Genomic DNA, 25,428 nt, shown 5'->3' on the forward strand with positions numbered 1-25,428 from the left:
TCCCACTCCACAGAGGCCCCACTGCTCCCAGCATGCCCCCCACTCCATAGAGGCACCACTGCTCCCAGCATGCCCCCCCATTCCATAGAGGCACCACTGCTCCCAGCATGCCCCCCATTTCATAGAGGCACCACTGCTCCCAGCATGCCCCCTACTCCATAGAGGCACCAGTGGTTCCAGTATGCCCCCACTCCATAGAGGCATTACTGCTCCTAGAAAGCCCCCCACACTCCACAAAGGCACCACACTTCCCAGCATGCTTCCCCCCCCCCCACTCCATAGAGGCACCACTGCTCCCAGCATGCTTCCCCCCACTCCAGAGGCACCACAGCTCCCAGCATGTTCCCCTTACTCCATAGAGGCACCACTGCTCCCAGCATGCTTCCCCTACTCCAGAGGCACTACTGCTCCCAGCATGCCTCCCCCACTCCAGAGGCACCACTGCTCCCAGCATGCTCCCCCACTCCATAAAGGCACCACTACTCCTGGCATCCCCCCCCCCCCGTAGAGGTACCCTTTCTCCCAGAATGCTTCTCCTCTCCAGAGGTACCACTGCTCCCATCATGCTTCACCCTCCACTCCATAGAGGCACCACTGTGCTTCCTCCCCAATAGAGGTACTGCAGTTCCAAGCATGCTCCTCCTCCATGTAGTATTGGGTTGTCCCCTAGGGCTGACTGGCGTAACCCCCTGATCTCCCCCTGCGGACCACTTTTCATATTGGTGGAGGCCTGGCAGCCAGCTCTGGGGCCCTGGGGGACAACCCAATACTATAGGGAGACGGAGAGGCATGCTAGGAACTGTGGTGCCTCTGGAAGGGGAGGAGCATGCTGGGAGCTGTGGTGCCTATGTGGAGGGGATGCATATGATGAGAACGGTAATGCCTTTATGGAGGGGTAGGGGCATGCTGGGAGTTGTGGTACCTCTATAGAGGAGGTTACATGCTGAAAGCTAAAGTGTCTTTATAGAGGGGGGCATGCTGGGGGCTGTTTGCAGTTTGCCCCTATGGAGACACTGACCCTGGCTAGACCATTTATTCTTACCCTACCCTGGCAGACATCTTCCCTGTAAACTCCCCTTAGTAGTGGGGAGCCTCTGGACATATCTCCCTATACCCCACTATTCTAGCGCTGTATCCCTCTCTGGTCGAATAGGTATCTTCAGTACACAAGCGTGACCGTATCTGTACTGGGCATGTGCAAATAAGGTCCGCACATGCCCAGTAAAATGCTTGTGCATGGAGGAAAACAGCTACGTGCCTTAGTTCTACTGGCCAAACTCACGCATTCCCAGTGTGGACATACTTGTCCTCAGCCTCAGCTTGCACAATAAAGTAACCTATTCGACCTGAGAGGGACCCAGTGCTAATTGGTGGGATATAAGAGGGGAGTTGTTGTGTTTTGCATTTGTGTATTGATATGGTTGGAGGGGGGGGGGGGGGCGGCTGGTGACAGTGGGCCTAGGGCGGTAAAAAGTACAAATCCGGCCCTGCCGATAGAAAGTGCTTCTCTTTTGAATCTGACGTTGAAGACTGTCTTTTTGATTGCAATTGCTTCTGCAAAAAGGGTATCTGATCTGCAGGCACTAAGTTGTGCGGAAAATTTCCTGCAATTCTTTCCTGACAGGGTGGTGCTTAGACCAGTACTTCAGCACATTCCAAAGGTCTCATCTGCATTTCATATCAATCAGGAGTTAACTTTGCCAACATTCTTGTCAGAACAGGAGCATCATCCTTTAGACGTAGGCAGGAGGCGTACGTACAAAAAGGGCGCCTGGACAAAAAGGGCGCGGGGTGTAAACTCTAAATAATAATTAATCATTAATAGGGTTTATAAATATAGTGTGCTATATTTCGTTTACAAATAATGTTTAACAAAATTATAAATCATTAAATAATGTTTATGAAATCGGAAATTGTGAAAACGTTAATCTTCCCTGTTTCAAAAGTTAAACTTATAATTACGTTTATAAAAAAAACCAATAATATATGTTTAATTGTTATAATTGTATATTATTGTGAATAACCGTCATTTATGGTTTGTTCTTATAATAAAATCTGAAAATATTGTTTATAAAGATGATATAAATATAACTACGTTCGTAATAAGTGTTGTAATACATTAGTAATTATTACTAAAATTTTACTAAAACTATACCTAAGCCTACTCTTACATAGAACCCTACCTGTACCTATCCCTAACCCCTAGACTCCCCTGTTGGTGCCTAAACCTAAGACCCCCCTATTGGTGCCTAAACCTAAGACCCCCCTGTTGGTGCCTAAACCTAAGACCCCCCTGTTGGTGCCTAAACCTAAAACCCCCCTGTTGGTGCCTAAACCTAAGACCCCCCCCTGTTGGTGCCTAAGTAACCCTCCCTGTACCTACCCCTAACCCCTAGACCCCCCTCTTGGTGCCTAAACCTAAGACCCCCCTGTTGGTGCCTAAACCTAAGACCCCCCTGTTAATGCCTAAACCTAAGACCCCCCTGTTGGTGCCTAAACCTAAGACCCCCCTGTTGGTGCCTAAGTAACCCTCCCTGTACCTACCCCTAACCCCTAGACCCCCCTCTTGGTGCCTAAACCTAAGACCCCCCTGTTGGTGCCTAAACCTAAGACCCCCCTTTATTATGTGGATAATAATGTTTTACTAATTGTGGATTCAAAAAATATTTTGCAATTTATGTTACGTACTGATCGCTTTATTTTGTGAATAATAATGTTTTACAAACATATTTTGCAATTTATGTTACGTACTGATCGCTTTATTTTGTGAATAATAATGTTTTACAAACAGTAAGGGATAAAACTTTAAATAATGTTTTAATTATTTAAATAAGATAAATATGTTTAGTATTTTCATAAACGTTATTCGGCACGGGTGCATTTTATAAACGTAAATCACCACAAGTTCAGTTATAAATCATTAAACATCGCCGGGCGCCGTTTGTAAACTTTATTTAGCTCCTGGCGCCGTTTATAAACTTTATTTAGCTCCGGCGCCCTTTTTTCCTACTCGGCGCCCATTAAACTCTATTTATTATGGGAGTGAATGGCGGCGCCCTTTTTGTCCACTAGCGGCATGCGCCCTTTTTTCCCAGCTCCAGGCAGGAGTATTAGAGCTTATTTAGACGCTACAAGCTCCTTCAGGTCATCTGACCATTTGTTCGTGAACATTGTGGGCCCTAATAGGGGTAAACCTGTTACATCAAGGACTTTGGCCAACTGGCTAGTGAAAGTAATACAACTCTCTTATAAATTGAAAGGTTTACAGATACCTTCAGAGATCCGTGCTCACTCTACAAGGGGCATGGCAGCCTCCTGGGCATGCTTTGCTAAAGTCTCTATGGACACTATTTGCAAGGCAGCAAGCTGGTCCTCACAGCATACTTTCTTGAAGCATTATCATGTTAATCCAGCAGCACTAACCTCATTGAAATTTGGTGAAGCAGTTTTGTCTACTGTTAAAAATAAAATGTTTGTTTATGCATTTTCCCTCCCTCTCTGGCTGATTTTGTATATCCCATCAGTATGCCGCCATTTCTTTCCAGGAAACAGGAAAATTGAATACTTACCTTCCGGTAATTTTCCTTTCCTGGAACAGAAGATGGCGGCATACGAACCCACCCTCTCGTCCATTCGAGGACTGATTTTCATGAGAATGGCAGGGGGGGGGGCGGGCTCTTTTAATTTATATTATGAACTGTCCAATCGGGGTCAGGGGCGGGGCTAACCCATCAGTATGCCGCCATCTTCTGTTCCAGGAAAGGAAAATTACCGGAAGGTAAGTATTCAATTTTCCTGTTTAAAAACCTCGCAAAACGCCCTAGGTGTGAACAAGCCCTAAAATCAGCTGTTTTCTGCATTAACTAGTGCAGTCATACTTAGTGAATGGAAGCCATTGATCCAGGTAAGTTTTCTCTCAGCTCAGCTCCGCCCTCCATGACACAAGCTCACCATCGCTGATAATTCCACCAAAACACGTAAGAGATTAATATCGGGGACACTCTGGCAATGCCCCACACCTGACTTGTCCCCCATTAGCTCTCCTGAGGGATGCTGTCACTGCCGGGTCCCCAGTCATGGCCTGAGTGACACCGGAGTACCAGATCTCCTTGTCAGCCCACACAGCCCCTTCCCCCCGGGGCCCTCCTGACATGCAATCTCCAGCGGCCTCCATACTGCACTCAGCTATGTACCGATCTGCATTAATGAGGCGTTACATCAGCGAGGCAATCCATCAGCGTAATCAATGAAAATCTGTTGGGTGATAGAACGCCTGTCTGACTGGCTGCCACTGCGCACAGCAGGTGGTAATGAGGATATTGGATTTACTGTTTGCATTGTGTCCTTGAACTTGCAGTCTACTTACAGCCCCTCCACAATTATACAGTGCAGAGTCACTAGATCATGTTCATAATGTATGGATCCCCGACCGGGATAAGACAGCTAGATACATCAATTACATGCATGGCGGTGGAAGTGATAACAGCACAGAGGAAGCACAGCTTGGGCGTCATGGTAAATAGCAATCCGTAGGTTTTATTTTCATTTTCACTGGTTATTTATTGTTATTTAAAGTGAACACGACGTGAAAATAAACTGATGAGATAAACAATTGTATTTATCCTCCTACTCCTAAAAATGACTTTTTTTCCCCTTTTTCTTACATATCCCATGGTTTAATTTATATTACATTTAAAAAGTAGATTGAATGTTTTGTTCTCTCCAATCAGTAGCTGTCTATTAAGTGTCCCAGAGTTAGAAAAAGGTCAAAAGTTCATGTACTTTCTCCTGCCAGGAAAACTTTTATGGCTTTAATTTGCTCAGTGATGTTTACAATATACCCCAACAAGGTACCAACAAGACAGGAGCTGTCACTTCCATGTCTAGAAATTAACTCTTTCACACAGCAAAAGAAAACAATTAAAACAGCCTGGTTATTAATATGATTTGCACTGTACATACACATGTTTCATTATCTCATTATGTCACATATCGTCTCAGGTACACTTACAATAGTTATTTTATTTCATAGAATTGGGATTAAAAATCATTATTTTACCTTATTTATCTTTTTAAAGCGGACCTGAACTCAAAACTTCCTCTCTGCTCTAAAAGATAAGCAACGGTATTATAACCTTTAAAGAAAAATAGTTCTTTGTTACAGTTGATAAAAATCCTGCAATAAATCTACAGTGTGTCTACTTCCTGCTTTCATGGAAACAGTTAAAGGGTTAACATCCCGTGTTTACAAATTAGCTGCTCTGCCGAGGCTGAGCTGAGACAGCTGATTGAAAAAAATTAGGCTAAAATCGATTAAAAGATCATACTAACATTTTAACCCTCCTGGCGGTCTATTAAAAACCGCCAGGGGGCAGCGCAGCAGTTTTTTTTAAATTTGTTTTAAATCCTGTAGCGAGCCTAGGGCTCGCTACATGATAGCCACTGTGCAGCGGCATCCCCCCACCCGCTTCGATCGCCTCCGGCGATCTGCAATCAGGAAATCCCGTTCAAAGTACGGGATTTCCTGGGGGGCTTCTCCCATCGCCATGGCGTCGTGATGACGTTGTGACGTCATCGGGAGTCCCGATCCACCCCTCAGCGCTGCCTGGCGCTGATAGGCCAGGCTGCGCAAGGGGTCGGGGGGGGGGGGGGCGCGGAGCGGCGGCGATCGGTGTGCACATGCAGCTAGCAAAGTGCTAGCTGCGTGTAGCAAAAAAAAATTATGCAAATCTGCAGCAGGGCCTGAGAAATCCTCCTGAGCGGCTTACCCCTTACCGCCAGGAAGGTTAACTTCCTGTTTATGGTTTTGCAGAAAAATTGAATTTTTTTTTATTTGAGAGAGAAAATTGAACTCATGATCATGAATACATTGGTCAGATTTTTTAAATGTTACAATGAATTTTTTTCAGATTGATTGTAATTCTTGAATTAAAAAGAAATATAAACAGCTTTGTGTGTGGCCACCTTTAGCAAGATTCTTGGGCGATCAGCAGCCAGTTCTTACAATTAAACCATGCTTGATCACTTTTCTTGCTAAAAAAAAAAATAAAACTCAATTTTTCCGTACCACCAATAGAGATGGCCCAAACAGTTCGCCGGCAAACAGTATTCTGCAAACTTCCGCTGTTTGCATTCGCAGCGAACAGCGAACATTTGGCGTGTTCGACCCACCCCCTTTACATCATCATTGAGCTAAACTTTGACCTCTTACCTCACAGTCAGCAGACACATGGCAGCCAATCAGCTAGCACCCCCTCCTGGACCCCCCACCCCCCTATCAAAAAGCAGTTGCGGTGGCCATATTGGATTCATTCTCTGCTAGCTGCTGCTGACTGTTAGTGAGAGAAGGGACAGACTTGCTGCAGATAGGTAGGGAAAGCATTAGCTAGGCCTTTGTTCTTGTTCCTCCTTAGCTATGAAAGCACCCCAAACAGCCCTTTTGAGGGCTAGCACATCAGTCTCCTGGTTTTTTTTTGTTTTTTTGTGTGTGTGTGTGTGTGTGTGTGTGACACTCTACAGCCCACTGACACCCAGAGCTGTGTGCACACTACTGCTGTTGCCTCATTAAGTTGCAGGCACAGAACCACTCCAGTGTATTATTATTATGTCACTGTATTCTGAGTACTATTGTATCTCTCTGTGTGTGACACTCCACAGCCCACTGACACCCAGAGCTGTGCATAATGTGATTTTTGCCCTTTAGGGATTAAAACCCGACTCTGCGAAAACTCTGTAATTTTTGGTGGGACTTTTGCCATGGCTCCCCCTCCAGCATGCCACAGTCCAGGTGTTAGACCCCTTGAAACAACTTTTCCATCACAAACAGTTTTTGTAGGTTTTAAAATTCGCCTGCCCATTGAAGTCTATGGCGGTTTGCCAGATTCGCCTGTTCGCGAAAATTTGCGAAAAATCTGATGTTCGTGACATCTCTAACCACCAATTAATTTTATTGAAAAATTAGAACATTATTTATTCATTATATAATTTGTGGGAACTTTACCTAGATATAGTAGTAGTAATTAAAATAAAGTCTGTGGAGACCTTGTTATTGCACAGGCAGGATGAAACGTGGCTAAAGTATAATAGGTTTGAATCCCAGCCTGGGCACTATATGCAAGGAGTTTGTATAATCTCCTGTGACTGTGCGGATTTCCTCCGGACGCCACATCCCAAAAACATACAATTAATTGGCTTTACCCCAAATTGGCCTTAGACTACGATACATACACTAAACAATACATACATAGACATATCAAACAGAGAACATTTATATCATGCTTTTCTCCTGGCAGACTCAAAGCACCAGAGCTGCAGCCACCAGGAAGCACTCTATAGGCAGTAGCGGTGTTAGGGAGACTTGACCAAGGTCTCCTACTGAATAGGCAGAGCCAAGATTTAAACCCAAGTCGTCTGTGTCAGAGGCAGAGCCCTTAACCATTACACTATCCAGCCTGCTTATGATTATGGTAGGGATTAGATTGTGAGCTCCTCCGAGGGACAAGAAGACCATACATACTCTGTACAGCGCTGCATAATATGTCAGCACTAGGGATGATAGATATGCACAGATATGCACATTTTTTCCGAGTTGATGCAAATTTATGCAAATTTGTATGCAAATATATGCAGCTTGAAAATTGACCAATCAATTAACCTGGGTTTAAATCGATTGGTCTGTTTTTAAACTGCATACATTTGCAGTAAATAATGCATAATTTCAGAAAAATGTGCATCTCAATGATCATCCCTAGTCAGAGCTATATAAAATACAGGGCCGGATTTACCATAAGGCATTGTAGGCCCGTGCCTACAGGCTCCTTATGTAGGAGAGGCGGCTCCCCTCCCAAAGTGTCCCCTACCCATTGGGGGTATAGTTAATACTGAGGTGGGGGGGCACACCTGGCTCCCTATACTTGGGGTGGAGGACACATCTACTACATAGATTAATGGGGTTACCAAATGGGGAGGAGGGATGCCTACCTAATATGGAAGTGTGGCTTGAGTTAAGGGGCGGGGTTTTGGGCGCCAGAACGCCTATGCCTACAGGCTCCTGAGCTGTAAATCCGGCTCTGATAAAATACATAATAATAACAGGCCTTTTTATAAGCAACAGTAAAAAAATGGCATTGAGCGAGGTGGAATTTGGATGCTGATGTCAGTATTTTGCCTGTAGGGAAAGAAAAGTTGTTAAGAAAGGAAAACGCAGAGAGATCTCATTTGTACTGGTTATAATATAATGTGGCGGCGGGGTAGCTTGTGTTTTTAAGCCGAGTAGACAGAACTGCAGCTGTGACACAAGCGGTAAGCAGAGGAGGACTTGAGAGTGATTGAATCCTGCGGTGATTTGAGGCATGGGAAGATCGCATTGTTCCCGGATGAGAGGTGTGACTGTAAGCAGCTGGGGAACATTTGTATTCATCTGGTATGAGGCATTGTTTTACCACCTGATTACCCAGCCTCATCTCCTGACGTGAACATTTACAAATATGCCAGGATGACACTCCCAGCTGCCATCCTAATAGCATCATTTTTGATGGGGTGCTATTAGCCAGGGCTCAAAATATTGTGAGGGAAGATTCGCACTACATAGCTTCAGGCAGGTTCTTGTATAGAGGACTTTTGCCAAGATAAGAATGGTGTGCGCCAACTTTCCTATGACCCCCAATGAGCTTTACTATGAGCCCACTCCTCTGTTGTTTTGCCCCAGCTTTGTAGTGTCTCCCATCAGTGGTGTAGCTAAGGAGCTGTGGGCCCCGATGCACATTTTACATTGCCCCCTAGCACTCTATACACAACAATTGATACGGTGCACCAAAACCTGCCAAGAGCAACTACAGTATCAGAGGTGCAAGAAGGGGATGGGGAGCAGTGTGTTAGTGATTACCACTATTCCAAGGATCTATAGAAGTGATTATTATGAGCACAGGACCAATAGAGAACTAATACTGTGGTTGAGGGAGGGCCTCTCAGGGCCCCTCTAGCCCAAGGGCCCCGATGCGGTTGCAACCTCTGCAACCCCTATTGCTACGCCCCTGTCTCCCTGTGTCCCCAGTAGTGTGTTTCTAACGTCTAAGTGTTCCTAGTACTGTGTTCCACCCTATCAGTGTCCTAAGTAGTATGTCCCCACTTCCCAGTAGTGTCAAGCTTTCCGGCATCACCAGCAGGATGTTCTTAGCTTCTCAGTGTCCCCAGTAGTGTGTTCCTAGCGCCTAAGTGTTCCCAGTACTGTGTTTCACCCTATCAGTGGTGTCCTAAGTCATAAGTAGTGTGTCCCAGCTTCCCAGTGTCGCCAGTAGTGTCCCAGCTTCCCAGTGCCACCAGCAGGTTGTTCTCTTAGCTTCTCAGTGTCCCCAGTAGTGTCACAGCTTCCCTGCATCACCTGCAGGGTGTCCCAGCTTTCCAGTGTCGCCAGTAGTGTCACAGCTTCCCAATGTCGCCTGCAGGGTGTCCCAGCTTCCCAGTGTCACCTACAGGGTATGCCAGTTTCCCAGTGTCCCAGCTTCCCAGTGTTGCCAGTAGTGTCACAGCTTCCCAGTGTAGCCTGCACAGTGTCCCAGCTTCCCAGTGTCACAGCTTCCCAGTGTCACCTGCAGGGTGTGCCAGCTTCCCAGTGTCACCTGCAGGGTGTGCCAGTTTCCCAGTGTCACCTGCAGGGTGTCCCAGCTTCCCAGTGTTGTCAGTAGTGTCACAGCTTCCCAGTGTCGCCTGCAGGGTGTCCCAGCTTCCCAGTGTCGCTAGTAGTGCCACAGCTTCCCAGTGTCGCCTGCAGGGTGTCCCGGCTTCCCAGTGTCACCTGCAGGGTGTCCCAGCTTCCCAGTGTCGCCAGCAGTGTCACAGCTTCCCAGTGTCACCTGCAGGGTGTGCCAGCTTCCCAGTGTCGCCAGCAGTGTCACAGCTTTCCAGTGTCGCCTGCAGGGTGTCCCAGCTTCCCAGTGTCACCTGCAGGGTGTCCCAGCTTCCCAGTGTCGCCAGTAGTGTCACAGCTTTCCAGTGTCGCCTGCAGGGTGTCCCAGCTTCCCAGTGTCACCTGCAGGGTGTCCCAGCTTCACAGTGTCACAGCTTCCCAGTGTTGTCTGCAGGGTGTCCCAGCTTCCCAGTGTCACCTGCAGGGTGTCCCAGCTTCCCAGTGTCACCTGCAGGGTGTCCCAGCTTCCCAGTGTCGCCAGTAGTGTCCCAGCTTTCCAGTGTCGCCTGCAGGTTGTCCCAGCTTCCCAGTGTCGCCTGCAGGTTGTCCTAGCTTCCCAGTGTCGCCTGCAGGTTGTCCTAGCTTCCCAGTGTCGCCTGCAGGTTGTCCCAGCTTCCCAGTGTCACCTGCAGGGTGTCCCAGCTTCCCAGTGTCGCTAGTAGTGTCACAGCTTCCCAGTGTCACCTGCAGGGTGTCCCAGCTTCCCAGTGTCACCAGCAGTGTCACAGCTTCCCAGTGTCACCTGCAGGGTGTGCCAGCTTCCCAGTGTCGCCAGCAGTGTCACAGCTTCCCAGTGTCACCTGCAGGGTGTGCCAGCTTCCCAGTGTCGCCAGCAGTGTCAAAGCTTTCCAGTGTCGCCTGCAGGGTGTCCCAGCTTCCCAGTGTCGGCTGCAGGGTGTCCCAGCTTCCCAGTGTTGCCTGCAGGGTGTCCCAGCTTCCCAGTGTCACCAGCAGTGTCACAGCTTCCCAGTGTCACCTGCAGGGTGTGCCAGCTTCCCAGTGTCGCCAGCAGTGTCACAGCTTCCCAGTGTCACCTGCAGGGTGTGCCAGCTTCCCAGTGTCGCCAGCAGTGTCACAGCTTTCCAGTGTCGCCTGCAGGGTGTCCCAGCTTCCCAGTGTCGCCTGCAGGGTGTCCCAGCTTCCCAGTGTTGTCTGCAGAGTGTCCCAGCTTCCCAGTGTTACCTGCAGGGTGTCCCAGCTTCCCAGTGTCACCTGCAGGGTGTCCCAGCTTCCCAGTGTCGCCAGTAGTGTCCCAGCTTTCCAGTGTCGCCTGCAGGTTGTCCCAGCTTCCCAGTGTCGCCTGCAGGTTGTCCTAGCTTCCCAGTGTCGCCTGCAGGTTGTCCTAGCTTCCCAGTGTCGCCTGCAGGTTGTCCCAGCTTCCCAGTGTCACCTGCAGGGTGTCCCAGCTTCCCAGTGTCGCTAGTAGTGTCACAGCTTCCCAGTGTCACCTGCAGGGTGTCCCAGCTTCCCAGTGTCACCTGCTGGGTGTCCCAGCTTCCCAGTGTCGCCAGCAGTGTCACAGCTTCCCAGTGTCCCCTGCAGGGTGTGCCAGCTTCCCAGTGTCGCCAGCAGTGTCACAGCTTTCCAATGTCGCCTGCAGGGTGTCCCAGCTTCCCAGTGTCGCCTGCAGGGTGTCCCAGCTTCCCAGTGTTGCCTGCAGGGTGTCCCAGCTTCCCAGTGTCACCTGCAGGGTGTCCCAGCTTCCCAGTGTCACCTGCAGGGTATATCCCAGCTTCCCAGTGTCGCCAGTAGTGTCACAGCTTCCCAGCATCACCATCAGGGTGTTCTTAGCTTCTAGGGGTCCCCAGTAGTGTCACAGCTTTCCAGTGTCGTCTGCAGGGTGTCCCAGCTTCCCAGTGTCACAGCTTCCCAGTGTCACCTGCAGGTTGTCCCTGCTTTCCAGTGTCACAGCTTCCCAGTGTCGCCTGTAGGGTGTCCCAGCTTCCCAGTGTCACAGCTCCCCAGTGTCACCTACAGATTGTCCCAGCTCCCCAGTGTCACCAGTAGTGTCACAGCTTCCCGGCATCACCTGCAGGGTGTCCCAACTTCCCAGTGTCGCCAGTAGTGTCACAGCTTCCCGGCATCACCATTAGGGTGTTCTTAGCTTCTAAGTGTCCCCAGTAGTGTCCCAGCTTTCCGGCGTCACCAGCAGGTTGTTAGCTTCTTAGTGTCCCCAGTAGTGTTTTCCAGCACTCCAGTGTCCCAAAACCTCCAGCAGTGTGTTCCAGCTTCCAGTGTCCCCAATTGCGTGTTCTTAGCTTCTAAATGTCCCCAGTACTGGGTTTCACCATCACAGCACCTGCGCCTACTATCATAAGAAACCTGTGCGCCGTCACAGCTTCCCAGTGTCACCTGCAGGGTGTCCCAGCTTCCCAGTGTTGCCAGTAGTGTCACAGCTTCCCAGTGTCGCCTGCAGGGTGTCCCAGCTTCCCAGTGTCGCCAGTAGTGTCACAGCTTCCCAGTGTCACCTGCAGGGTGTCCCAGCTTCCCAGTGTTGCCAGTAGTGTCACAGCTTCCCAGTGTCACCTGCAGGGTGTCCCAGCTTCCAGTGTCCCCAATTGCGTGTTCTTAGCTTCTAAATGTCCCCAGTACTGGGTTTCACCATCACAGCACCTGCGCCTACTATCATAAGAAACCTGTGCGCCGCCATAGGCGCTATTATATATAGTGGCTAGAGTATGAAATTTGGGCGCCTGATAAATAGCAAATGTCACACTATAGCCGCTATTTATAATGGCATCTATGGTAGTGTCCCAAAAATATCGTAATAGTGGTGTATTGGCATAGGGAGTCGGTTGTGGGGGGGGGGGGGGGGGGCAGTTAAGGTTATGCGTGGAGGGGGGGTGCTTAAGGTTAAGCGGGGAGAGGGGTGTTGAAGGGTTAGGCATGGAAGGGATTGTTTTTAAGGGATAGGTGTGTGTGGGGTGATAAAAGGTAGGCATGGGCAGGTATTTTCGGTTAGGCATTGGTAAGGGAGTGTTCTGTGTGAAAATAGTGTTAGTTTAAGTTGTAGTAAAATATCAGTATTATTTTCTTAGGTTTTACTATAATAATTGACAATTTTAAAATGTACAAAGTTATACCGATGGTCTACTAGCCAAAACTGGGCGCCCAAATTTCCTTGGGACCTTATCCATATTTCATCTTCCTATTGCCCAGCTTCTTAGTATTCCCAGTAGTGTGTCCTAGGCCAGCTTCTAGATGTTTCAGCCTCCAAGTGTTCCCTTTAGTGTGTATCAGCTTCCCAGTGACCCAGGTCCCCAGCAGTAACTTCCAGCTTCCAGTGTCCCCAGTAGTGTGTTCCAGGTTCCTAGTGTCCCCAGTGGTGTGTTTTTTAGCATATGTTTTAGAAATGGATTACTGTTTTAAATACATTTGCGCTTTAAAACTGACATTTTGATCCACTCCAGGACTTTGTCTTCTCCCTGAGACGGGTGCTCATTGAGGAACAGAATCCACACCAGGGTTTGTCTGTTTCCCCTGAGAGGATTACCCACCTGGGAAATAAAAGCCCATATTTGGAGTTTGTTTACAGAAAGATTTGGAGTTTGGTTCAAGATGAATATTACACAAGGCTTTCTCTGTGTTTAGGTTAGTCAGTAGCCCAGTGGAAAGCTTTTGTTCATGTTTATCGCTTGTACCTATTGCAGATACTATTGTAAATAGTTACAACCACAAGGAGTGTCTCTCCAGACTTGCCTCAGTCTCTGCCTTTCCCAGAAAGCAAATACCTTTCCCTTACAGCCACAATCCTCTCAGAGAGATTCAGTCTGTGCTTGCTTCCTTACAGTCTGAACAAGAGGATGATGCAATCCAAGCTACAATAGCCCCGCCCACAGAGTATGGTGCCAACCCCCTCCGACTGAGCTACTTTGGGTCTTCTGATCACATGTTTTAATACAGAAATTTTAGCTTAAAGAGAACCCGAGGTGATTCTTGGGGGGGATGCAGATGGGACACAGAGGCATGTTCTCTGCCTCATGACATGCCTCTGTATCCGACCCCCACCACAGCTCTCTGCCCTCTCTGCTGCCGCGCTATAGCCCCCCGAGATTGCCGACATTATTTATTGCCATCACAGAGGTAAACACAGGGGAAAGGGATTCCCTGTTCAAAACGCCATCCAGGGGTGTTCCTACTGGGTTTCCAGAGCTGCCATTGGCCAGCTGTCTCTTCTTGGCCACGCCGCCTGCCGCTTTCCCGCCCCTCTGCTTGCTGTGAGAGGCAGTCACCCAGAGAGAGGTCACAAAAGTGAAAGTGGGCCATTGTGGCCCACAGGAGCGGCAGTTTTCGCTCAGCCCCCCAGATCACGTAGCCTACTTTTTTTTAAGACCAAATGTAACATTTGAGGACTTTTTGAGAGATCTGTAAGTGCAGAGAGGCCTTTGGAACTGTGTTGTTAAACATTGATGAAGTTGCCACAGCAGAATCATCAAGATTCCTCTGACTCATTGCGCACATTCTATTGTCCTGTGATGGATGTGTGAAATTACAGGAAGAGGGAAATTGAAAACAATATTACAGCCATTTGAATCCACTTAGCATTTCAATGGAATTTACTGAAAACGAGATAAATCACAGAAAAAAGAGGGAATAGATGCCGCATGTTAATGTATGCAAATATTATCCCGGGGATAATTAGTACATCCATAAGTTACTTCCATACGCTAAAGTTCAAGTATGCATGCCCTCTCTGCAAAATGCTTCTAAAGTGGTTTGGCTCATGAATGCAGAGCTGCTGTATATGCGGATTGAGACACTTTACCCATAAGGGAAAAAATACATCAATATTGCCTGTGCACACTTGTTGGCATTGAATGTGTATTTCTTACAAATTACAGTTACCTACTCTACGACCGCTTCACGTCAATGGGCGTGGTTGCGGCGGCAGCCCCAGGACCGCTAACGCCAATTGGCGTCAGGTCCTGGAGCCGGCTACTGAAGGAAATCAATCGCAGGGTGCGTGCGCATCTCCTTCTCGGGGGGCGGAGCTCCACCCCCTCTTCAGTCTCCGAGCGGCTATTGCCACTTGGGAGACTGTTAGACAGCGTAATCGCCGTCTATTTACATAGTACAGCGCTGCGATCAGCAGCAGCGCTATACTGGGGACAGACAAGAGAGCGATTGGCTCTCATACGCAGAGGCCCATGACAGCCGATCGCGTGATTGGCCGGCTGGGGGGAGGGAGGGGATTTCTTAAAAAAAAAAAAAGAAAACCAGAAATAGTAAAAAAAAATAACAAAAACACGAACATAAATATATATTTAAAAAAAATAAACACAAGGGGGGTGATCAGACCCTAACAACAGAGAGCTCTGTTGGTGGGGAGAAAAGGGGGGGGGGGGGGGGAATCACTCGTGTGCTGTGTTGTGTGGCCCTACAGCTGGCCTCAAAGCTGCAGTGGCCAATTCTGACAAAAAACAGCCTAGTCTTTAGGGGGTTTTATCACTGTGGTCCTGAAGTGGTTAAATAGTTATCTAGGTTGAAAGAAAGACGTGTGTCCATTAAAGAGAACCTGTAACAAAAAAAAAAACCCTCTGAGGGATGCTTACCTCGGGAGTGTTAAGGCTCATGAGGACCCTGAGGCTTCCCCCTGCCGAGGTAAGTATGTCTCAGAGGGTTTTTTTTGCTTCAGGTTCTCTTTAATCTTTTAACCTAGATAACTAGGGATGGGACAAATCCACAATTTCTTCGAATTCGAATACAAATCCGAATCTAAAAAGGTTCTCGAATATCTCGAACCTTTCGAATTACGAATCTAATGAATCCTGCTCATAAGAATTGTGCGATCTGTGGTATAGTTGCCCACAGTGTAGGTACCCAGGCATAGGTACCCACAGTATAGGTAGCGAGGTAAAGGTGCCTTCAGTATAGCTAGCTAGGTATGAGTGCCTTCAATATTGGTGGCTTTCAGTATAGGTAGCAGGGTATATGGGCCTTCACTATAGGTAGCAGGGTATATGGGCCTTCAGTATAGGTAGCAGGGTATATGGGCCTTCAGTATAGGTAGCAAGGTATAGGGGCCTTCAGTATAGGTAGCAAGGTATATGGGCCTTCAGTATAGGTAGCAGGGTATATGGGCCTTCAGTATAGGTAGCAAGGTATATGGGCCTTCAGTATAGGTAGCAGGGTATATGGGCCTTCAGTATAGGTAGCAGGGTATATGGGCCTTCAGTATAGGTAGCAGGGTATATGGGCCTTCAGTATAGGTAGCAGGGTATATGGGCCTTCAGTATAGGTAGCAGGGTATATGGGCCTTCAGTATAGGTAGCAGGGTATATGGGCCTTCAGTATAGGTAGCAGGGTATATGGGCCTTCAGTATAGGTAGCAGGGTATATGGGCCTTCAGTATAGGTAGCAGGGTATATAGGCCTTCAGTATAGGTAGCAGGGTATATGGGCCTTCAGTATAGGTAGCAGGGTATATGGGCCTTCACTATAGGTAGCAGGGTATATGGGCCTTCAGCATAGGTAGCAGGGTATATGGGCCTTCAGTATAGGTAGCAGGGTATATAAGCCTTCAGTATAGGTAGCAGGGTATATGGGCCTTCAGTATAGGTAGCAGGGTATATGGGCCTTCACTATAGGTAGCAGGGTATATGGGCCTTCAGTATAGGTAGCAGGGTATATGGGCCTTCACTATAGGTAGCAGGGTATATGGGCCTTCAGTATAGGTAGCAGGGTATATGGGCCTTCAGTATAGGTAGCAGGGTATATGGGCCTTCACTATAGGTAGCAAGGTATAGGGGCCTTCAGTATAGGTAGCAGGGTATATGGGCCTTCACTATAGGTAGCAGGGTATATGGGCCTTCACTATAGGTAGCAGGGTATATGTGCCTTCAGTATAGGTAGCAAGGTATATGTGCCTTCAGTATAGATAGCAAGGTATATGGGCCTTCAGTATAGGTAGCAGGGTATATGGGCCTTCAGTATAGGTAGGGTAGGTATATGGGCCTTCACTATAGGTAGCAGGGTATATGGGCCTTCACTATAGGTAGCAGAGTATATGGGCCTTCACTATAGGTAGCAGGGTATATGGGCCTTGTCACAGGAGTCCTAGTGGCTGACCGCACTTAGCCTTCTAAACGGTTCCAGCGCACGGATCGTGCGAACTCTGGTCGCAGTCAATGCGCAGGAACCGTTAAGAATTAGCCGCAGACAACTCAGAAGGGAGCCTGTGAGACACGGGTAATTACAATGTACACACGATTCCACGGTATCTGCCACCACCACTGGTATGGGCCAGTGGACCCGATTTACTGACTGACTAGTCTTGCGAATAAAACGGTTAAACACATGGTATTCTGTCTAGCCAACAACAAACAAACAGTAGCGTATCTTCAGAGACCCGGGATCAGTTCTGTGTGTGCTGATAAGCAGGGTAGCGGAACAGTGAATGACTTGGAGGAAGTCTTTTATTCACAGCAATATAAATAATTAATATATACAGACAATTATTAAAATCAACAATTATTAAAACAGTAATAGCCAGTATAAAAAATAAAAGAAGGGAGAAAAATACTTAGTTCCTGGAAAGATGTCCTTTTTGTGGGAAAAATCAGAGTTCTGGGTTTCAATCAAAGTTCAGAGTTCAGACCAGGTGGATGCCAGCATATCCTCAAGCTGGCACCGATGAGTTCAAGATGTTTTCAGGGTGGAGGACTCAAGCCCGCCTGCTGGCTCTGTGCTTTTGATGAAGCTGGTTTGGGGGTGTGGCAATGCCGGCCCCCTCTGAGCTACCAACAAATGACAGTTCATTCCCTCTGAGAGATTTTAGAGCTAAACTTATGAATTGCTGTAACTTCTGAACCATACACGTTATATTTAGGGGGGTAACAGCTTCATACTTGTTGGAAAATACAGATTAATATGATATCCGACATGGCTAGTGCAGCAGATCAGGGTCCTGGGTAGATTCATACCTGGGTTGTAGGGGCCCCGGGCCCCTCTCGACTGGTATCAAGAGATCCAGCATGACCCTACGGATCCAATGATACCGCTCTCATAACCACCCTATTTATTGTATTCTGTAAATGGGCAAAAGATTATATAGTACATTCACTTCTTCCTGCTAAGGTTGGAGCCATGCTGACTGGAGTCCAGCTGTGTCGGCTTCTTGGGATCTTCCTCTATGAAAGGCTCAGGCTAATTAACATCTAGGTGTCACCTGGTTCCCAGAACAGAAAGGGGAATTGTGCCTTCCACAGGGAATATGTCCATGCTAATTAACACCTCCCCCCAGGCTTCTACTGGGCTAAGACAAATCCCCCAGCTGTTCCTAGGCAGAGGGATACTACACATCAAATCTTGGTTTAACGATTTGTGTCGCTAACCGACCGCTATCGCGTTTTGGCCGACTGGGCGTCGCCCGGCGTCACACCTCCCCCTCCTGACGCTGTGAAGAGGGTTGTCAGCAAGACATCCGTCGTAGCAGCCATTGGCGCTCTTGGGCCTAGTTCCCCCTGACACCGGGACAGCCCATCAGCGTTCCGGTGTCGGCCAACCTGCCTGACGGGTCTCGGGTTGCCGGTGCGGCGGGGAAACCTATTGGAGCCTGTGGCTCGGTTCCCCTGGACCGGTCGCGGTCTGCTACCCCCAGGGTTGACCCGACATGGACCGTTCTGGACAGGGCGTTTGCGCCACTGCAGTCGGACGTGGTGTCTGCCGGGACTGCTGACAACGGGCAGTGGGTTGGTTAGGTCAACAGCCAGCCCACGCAAGGTTCCCCTGCTAAGTGGCTGTGGACCTAAGGGAACCCCGCGGGAATCCCTGGACCTTCCCAGCTCCTGACAGACGGCACATGCCCTGCAGTAGTTTGCTACATCCCTGTTCATCCGGGGCCAATAAAACTGGTTCCGAATACCGGCAAGTGTCTTGCGGACACCCGAGTGCCCGGTCAGAGGATTACCATGTGCGGATTTCAGCACATGTCCCCTGAACGCACTCGGGACCACAAGCCATTTGGTATTCGCGTGGGATCTACCTGTAGGGGGCTGTACAGACTCACTGTACAGTCTCCCACCTTCCCAGTACACCTTGAAAGCGGCCCCGTCTGCGAGGGGCTCAGCGGCTTGCTGCCTGAGCACCTTCAGGCTTGGGTCACTTTGTAGTGCGGCTGAGAATACGGCGCTGTCAGTTTCAGCCAACTGGCTCATGTCACACGAGGCCAGCGGCTGAAAGGTCTCATCCCTGCGGTCAGAGGAGGGGGAGGAGGCCGGAACCCCCTCCACCTGTTCTGAGCTCGGGTTCTGAGCAGTGCAGCTGCGCGGTACTGCTAGCACAGGTACACTGTCAGAATGGCACAGACGGACATTACTCAAATCATCATTGCATGCAGTAATGACATTGACAGGTATAGACATTTTTTCATTACAGACAGGTTGTACAGTAAACTCAGGTACAGTTACAGCATCATCACAACAGACAGTCTGTACATCAAACTCAGGTGCCTTTGAAGCAGGCACTATTGAACCTGGTACCCTTGAACTGGGCACATTCAACCCACCTCCCCCTGGTGCTCCCCCAAGTGTATAAAGTACCTGGTGGTGGGTGGAGAGTCCGTCTCCTTCCGTGAGCGACAAGGCGGTCGTGGCAGGTTCATAGTAGGACACAAGCTTGCCCAAATCAGTCCCCAGCAACACAGGGACTGGGAGATCCTTCATAACCCCAACAACCCTTTCGTGGACCCCTCCTCCCCAATCCAGCTTCACTCTCGCGTGGGCTATGTGAAAAAGGGTGCCCTCTACTCCAGTAAGGGCAAGGGATCGGCTGGAGCTGATGCTCTCCTTTGGCACAAGGTGTGAGTGAACTAACGTGATGTCAGCTCCGGTGTCCCAGAATCCGGTGACAACTTTGCCATTCACTCTAACAAGTTGCTGCTGGTCGGTTCGGTCGCGGATTTCCTTTCCGCGGGCAAACAGGACAAAATCTGATGATCCAGGCTGTAGTTCGCTGGCGGGTTGCCTCTGCTGTGGGTGAGGTACAGGTGATGCAGATGATCCAGGTGCTGGTGGTGTCTGTCTCCGCTCCGGACAGTCGAATTTCATGTGTCCGGGCTGGCGGCAGTAGTGACAGGTGACCTCTCCAGGCGCTGCAGCCCTGGGTGCAGAAGCTGTGCTGGGTGGCCTCTGTGGCTGACGACTCACAGGGGCAGGAGAGTCTGCCGAGGTATTGGGGTGACCTCCTCTCCAGCTGGATGGGACAGTTCTGCGGGTATCAGCCACCCGGGTAGTTGCAAAAGTCTCAGCAAGGTCTGCAGCGACAGTGGCTGAAGCCGGCCTGCGTTCTAACACAAACTGTCGTACATCAGCAGGGCAAATGTTCAGAAGTTGTTCGAGGACTAACAAGTCCTCCAGGACATCATAAGACCCTTTGGTGAGGCCTCGAGTCCACTGGCGGAGTGTGGTGAGCACTGGCGTAGGAGCAGGGGTCGCAGCAGTCGCACTGGCGACCGGGCCCGCGATCTCCTAGGGCCCGTACCGGCCCCTGCTCCCCGCATTCTCCTCTGTCCCCAGGCCCTCCATGACAGCCTCTTAGCTCTGCCCCCAAATCGCGGGTAGCTCCGCCTCCAAATTGCGGGTAGCTCCGCCTCTCACAGGATCGTTCCTGTGAGTTGCTTGATTCTTTCACCGAGCCCTGCCCCTGCAAATACCATTGGCTGGCACAGCAAGAATAGAGGACAGAGCATGGGAGAAGATGGAGATGAGCCAAGAGCTCCCTTCCCCCAGGCAAACAGAGTGGGAGGTATGAGAGGTGAGTGCTGTCTCCCTCTTTATTTCCCTGTCACTGCTTCACTGCTACTCAGCCTTTACTGTATCCAGAGCCCGCAACAGTGCTCACTAACCTTCCTCCACCAGATCCCTAGTAATTTCCTGTCTTTCTATCCACCCCCCAGAATTCTCACTAGCCCCCCCTCAACCTCTCTCCCCCAGACTCCTAATAACCTCCCTCACTCCCCCCTCAATATTCTTCACCCTCCCTTTCCCAGACTCCTAACTGCTCTCCCTTCTTACTCCCCCGACCCCTAATAACCCCCCTGTCTCTCCTCACTTCCCCCTCAATATTCTTCACTGTCCCCCCGACCCCTAATAATAGCTCCCCTCTCTCGCCTCACTCCTCCCTCAATATTCCTCATCCTCCCTTTCCCAGACTCCTAATAACCCCCCTGTCTCTCCTCACTCACCCCCCCTAATAACCCCCCTTTTTCTCTTCATTCCCCCCTCAATATTCCCCACCCTCCCTTTCCCAGACCCCTAATAATCCCGCTCTCTCTTCTCACTACCCCCCAGAGCAGGGACAAGGTCCTCCAGCACCCAAGGCTGAGACACCAAAGTGCGCCCATCCATCCCTGCCGCCCCAGCCATCACACACTGATTGCTATTAGACTAAGAGCCGCCACAGGGCCCACAACATCCCCAACACCTTAATATCTAGTTATATGGCTTGCAGTCACTGCCATGTATCCCTTTTCTTATTTCTTTCTGCTTCAAACACAATTAGGAATGACAGCTGAATGAATTCTGCGCCCCCTCCTACACTGCTCCCTAAGGCTGGAGCCTCTCCAGCCTATGCCTCGGCCCGGCCCTGCCCCCTCAATATTCCTTACCCTCCCTCCCCCAGATCCAATGCTACCGGCGTCACATGGTGCACACGCCTGTTTGCTGAGGACACTGGCCTGCAGTGACAGCTATATTGGCCTGCAGGTGAGAGCTATATTGCTGTCTGCTTCCACATCACTTGAAAGAATACATAGGGCACTGGCAGAGTAAGTATGGGGGGCGGGCCCATGTCCAAATACTGCATCGGGGCCCTGAGGTCTGTAGCTACGCCACTGGTGGTGAGCAAGCTGCTGACCACATCTCGGTACGAATCAGAAGACTTTTTCTGCCAGGCCCTGAACTTCTTCCGATAGGCTTCTGGCGTCAGCTGGTACTTAGTAATGATAGCGTCTTTTATAGCAGCATAATCATTATCCTTCTCCGCAGGCAATTCTGCGAAGGCATCAAGCGCTTTGTAGCGCAGCAAAGGTGTCAGATGTCTGGCCCACTGGTCTTGGGACAGACGATACTGACGGCACGCTTTTTCAAAAGACCGCAAAACAAGTCAATGTCTGTGTCTTTCTCAATATTAGCAAATTTAAATTTTGCACTTACGGGTGTTGCAGCTCCGTCAGCAGGGAGGCTGGGCGGTGAATCCCGGCTGGCCTGATGCACTTTTGCCATGTTTAGCTCATGCTGTCGTTGGCGCTCCCGCTCAGCGGCATCCCTCTCCGCGTGGCGTTCTGCAGCAGCAGCAGCAGCCTTGCGTTCAGCGGATTGGCGCTCCCGTTCCTCTCGTGCTTCTATGTACTGCATGTACTTTTCCAGGTCAGTCTCCATCAGCTTTTGTAATGCCTGCTGCATTACCGGGTCAGCACAAACGAACAGTCCAGTACTGGCCGGTTCCAGGCGAGTACTTTCAGAAACTCTGGGATTGGGGTCCACACTGACAGTCTCTGGCGTAACTGTTGCAACAGGGCCCGCAGGATGCTCAACCTCTGTACGCCTAGGATCTTCAGCCTCTGGTTCCCCTTGCTTTGAGTCAGATGGGTCAGCGTCTACCTCAGCAGACACATCCAGCTCCCGCAGTTGCTGGGTATCCCATTGAAACAATTCCGCTACCATGTCCCCTTGTTTCTTGTGGCCGACATCAATGCCTCTCTCTTGGCAAAGATTTTGCAGGTCCGCCAGGCACATTTTCTTGTAGTTCCCGGACATTTCCACGCCAAATAAAATAAAACTTTTGGGGAGGGGTACTGGCTACACAGTCTCTCTGTATATATAAAAAATATATTGCCTTCCAGCTACACCAACGAATTAGTTCGTTTCTTGATAGCGCTAGCGCTATCTTAGATACTTTTCAGCACAACACAGGTCCCAACCGCTGCCTAACACTGTCACAGGAGCCCTAGTGGCTGACCGCACTTAGCCTTCTAAACGGTGCCAGCGCACAGATCGTGCGAACTCTGGTCGCAGTCAATGCGCAGGAACCGTTAAGAATTAGCCGCAGACAACTCAGAAGGGAGCCTGTGAGACACGGGTAATTACAACGTACACACGATTCCACGGTATCTGCCACCACCACTGGTATGGGCCAGTGGACCCGATTTACTGACTGACTAGTCCTGCGAATAAAACGGTTAAACACACGGTATTCTGTCTAGCCAACAACAAACAAACAGTAGCGTATCTTCAGAGACCCGGGATCAGTTCTGTGTGTGCTGATAAGCAGGGTAGCGGAACAGTGAATGACTTGGAGGAAGTCTTTTATTCACAGCAATATAAATAATTAATATATACAGACAATTATTAAAATCAACAATTATTAAAACAGTAATAGCCAGTATAAAAAATAAAAGAAGGGAGAAAAATACTTAGTTCCTGGAAAGATGTCCTTTTTGTGGGAAAAATCAGAGTTCTGGGTTTCAATCAAAGTTCAGAGTTCAGACCAGGTGGATGCCAGCATATCCTCAAGCTGGCACCGATGAGTTCAAGATGTTTTCAGGGTGGAGGACTCAAGCCCGCCTGCTGGCTCTGTGCTTTTGATGAAGCTGGTTTGGGGGTGTGGCAATGCCGGCCCCCTCTGAGCTACCAACAAATGACAGTTCATTCCCTCTGAGAGATTTTAGAGCTAAACTTATGAATTGCTGTAACTCCTGAACCATACACGTTATATTTAGGGGGGTAACAGCTTCATACTTGTTGGAAAATACAGATTAATATGATATCCGACATGGCTAGTGCAGCAGATCAGGGTCCTGGGTAGATTCATACCTGGGTTGTAGGGGCCCCGGGCCCCTCTCGACTGGTATCAAGAGATCCAGCATGACCCTACGGATCCAATGATACCGCTCTCATAACCACCCTATTTATTGTATTCTGTAAATGGGCAAAAGATTATATAGTACATTCACTTCTTCCTGCTAAGGCTGGAGCCATGCTGACTGGAGTCCAGCTGTGTCGGCTTCTTGGGATCTTCCTCTATGAAAGGCTCAGGCTAATTAACATCTAGGTGTCACCTGGTTCCCAGAACAGAAAGGGGAATTGTGCCTTCCACAGGGAATATGTCCATGCTAATTAACACCTCCCCCAGGCTTCTACTGGGCTAAGACAAATCCCCCAGCTGTTCCTAGGCAGAGGGATACTACACATCAAATCTTGGTTTAACGATTTGTGTCGCTAACCGACCGCTATCGCGTTTTGGCCGACTGGGCGTCGCCCGGCGTCACAGGCCTTCACTATAGGTAGCAGGGTATATGGACCTTCACTATAGGTAGCAGGGTATATGGGCCTTCACTATAGGTAGCAGGGTATATGGGCCTTCACTATAGGTAGCAGGGTATATGGGCCTTTAGTATAGGTAGCAGGGTATATGGGCCTTCAGTATAGGTAGCAGGGTATATGGGCCTTCAGTATAGGTAGCAGGGTATATGTGCCTTCAGTATAGGTAGCAGGGTATATGGGCCTTCACTATAGGTAGCAGGGTATATGGGCCTTCACTATAGGTAGCAGGGTATATGGGCCTTCAATATAGGTAGCAGGGTATATGGGCCTTCACTATAGGTAGCAGGGTATATGGGCCTTCAGTATAGGTAGCAGGGTATATGTGCCTTCAGTATAGGTAGCAAGGTATATGTGCCTTCAGTATAGATAGCAAGGTATATGGGCCTTCAGTATAGGTAGCAAGGTACGTGTGCCTTCAGTATAGGTAGGTAGCTAGATATAGGGGCCTTCAGTATAGGTAGCAGGGTATATGTGCCTTCAGTATAGGTAGCAAGGTATATGGGCCTTCACTATAGGTAGCAGGGTATATGTGCCTTCAATATAGGTAGCAGGGTATAGGGGCCTTCACTATAGGTAGCAGGGTATATGGGCCTTCTCTATAGGTAGCAGGGTATATGGGCCTTCACTATAGGTAGCAAGGTATATGGGCCTTCAGTATAGGTAGCAAGGTAAGTGTGCCTTTAGTATCGGTAGCAGGGTATAGGGGCCTTCAATATAGGTAGCAAGGTACATGTGCCTTCAGTATAGGTAGGTAGGTATAGGTGCCTTCGGTATAGGTAGTAAGGTGCATGTTCCTTCAGTATAGGTAGGTAGGTAGGTAGGTAAGGGCCTTCAGTATAGGTAGCAGGGTATAAGGCCTTCAATATAGGTAGGTATGTAGGTAGGTATAGGGGCCTTCATGTAGGTAGGTAGGTATAGGGGCCTTCACATAGGTAGGTAGGTGCCTTCAGTATAGGTAGGTAGGTATAGGTGCCTTCGGTATAGGTAGTAAGGTGCATGTTCCTTCAGTATAGGTAGGTAGGTAGGTAGGTAAAGGGGCCTTCAGTATAGGTAGCAGGGTATAAGGCCTTCAATATAGGTAGGTATGTAGGTAGGTATAGGGGCCTTCATGTAGGTAGGTAGGTATAGGGGCCTTCACATAGGTAGGTAGGTATAGGGACCTTTAGGTAGGTAGGTATAAGGGCCTTCAGGTAGGTAGCCCTGTGCTCCCCCAACCCCCCCACGGCCTTCTCTGTCCCTCCGCTCACCCTCCTGCATAAATAAGTTCCCGCTCACCTTCCACTGGAGCGCAGAGCGGCAGACCTCTTCTTTACTTTCCTGTTCCCCCTAGTGGCCGGACCGGCTTTTACTGATGATGTAATAGTAAAAGCCGGTCACTAGGGGGAACCAGGAAGTCAGCGAGAGGTCTGCCGCGTTGCACTCC

Source organism: Hyperolius riggenbachi, chromosome 1 (genome assembly GCF_040937935.1).
Source record: "Hyperolius riggenbachi isolate aHypRig1 chromosome 1, aHypRig1.pri, whole genome shotgun sequence".
Lineage (NCBI taxonomy): Eukaryota > Metazoa > Chordata > Amphibia > Anura > Hyperoliidae > Hyperolius > Hyperolius riggenbachi.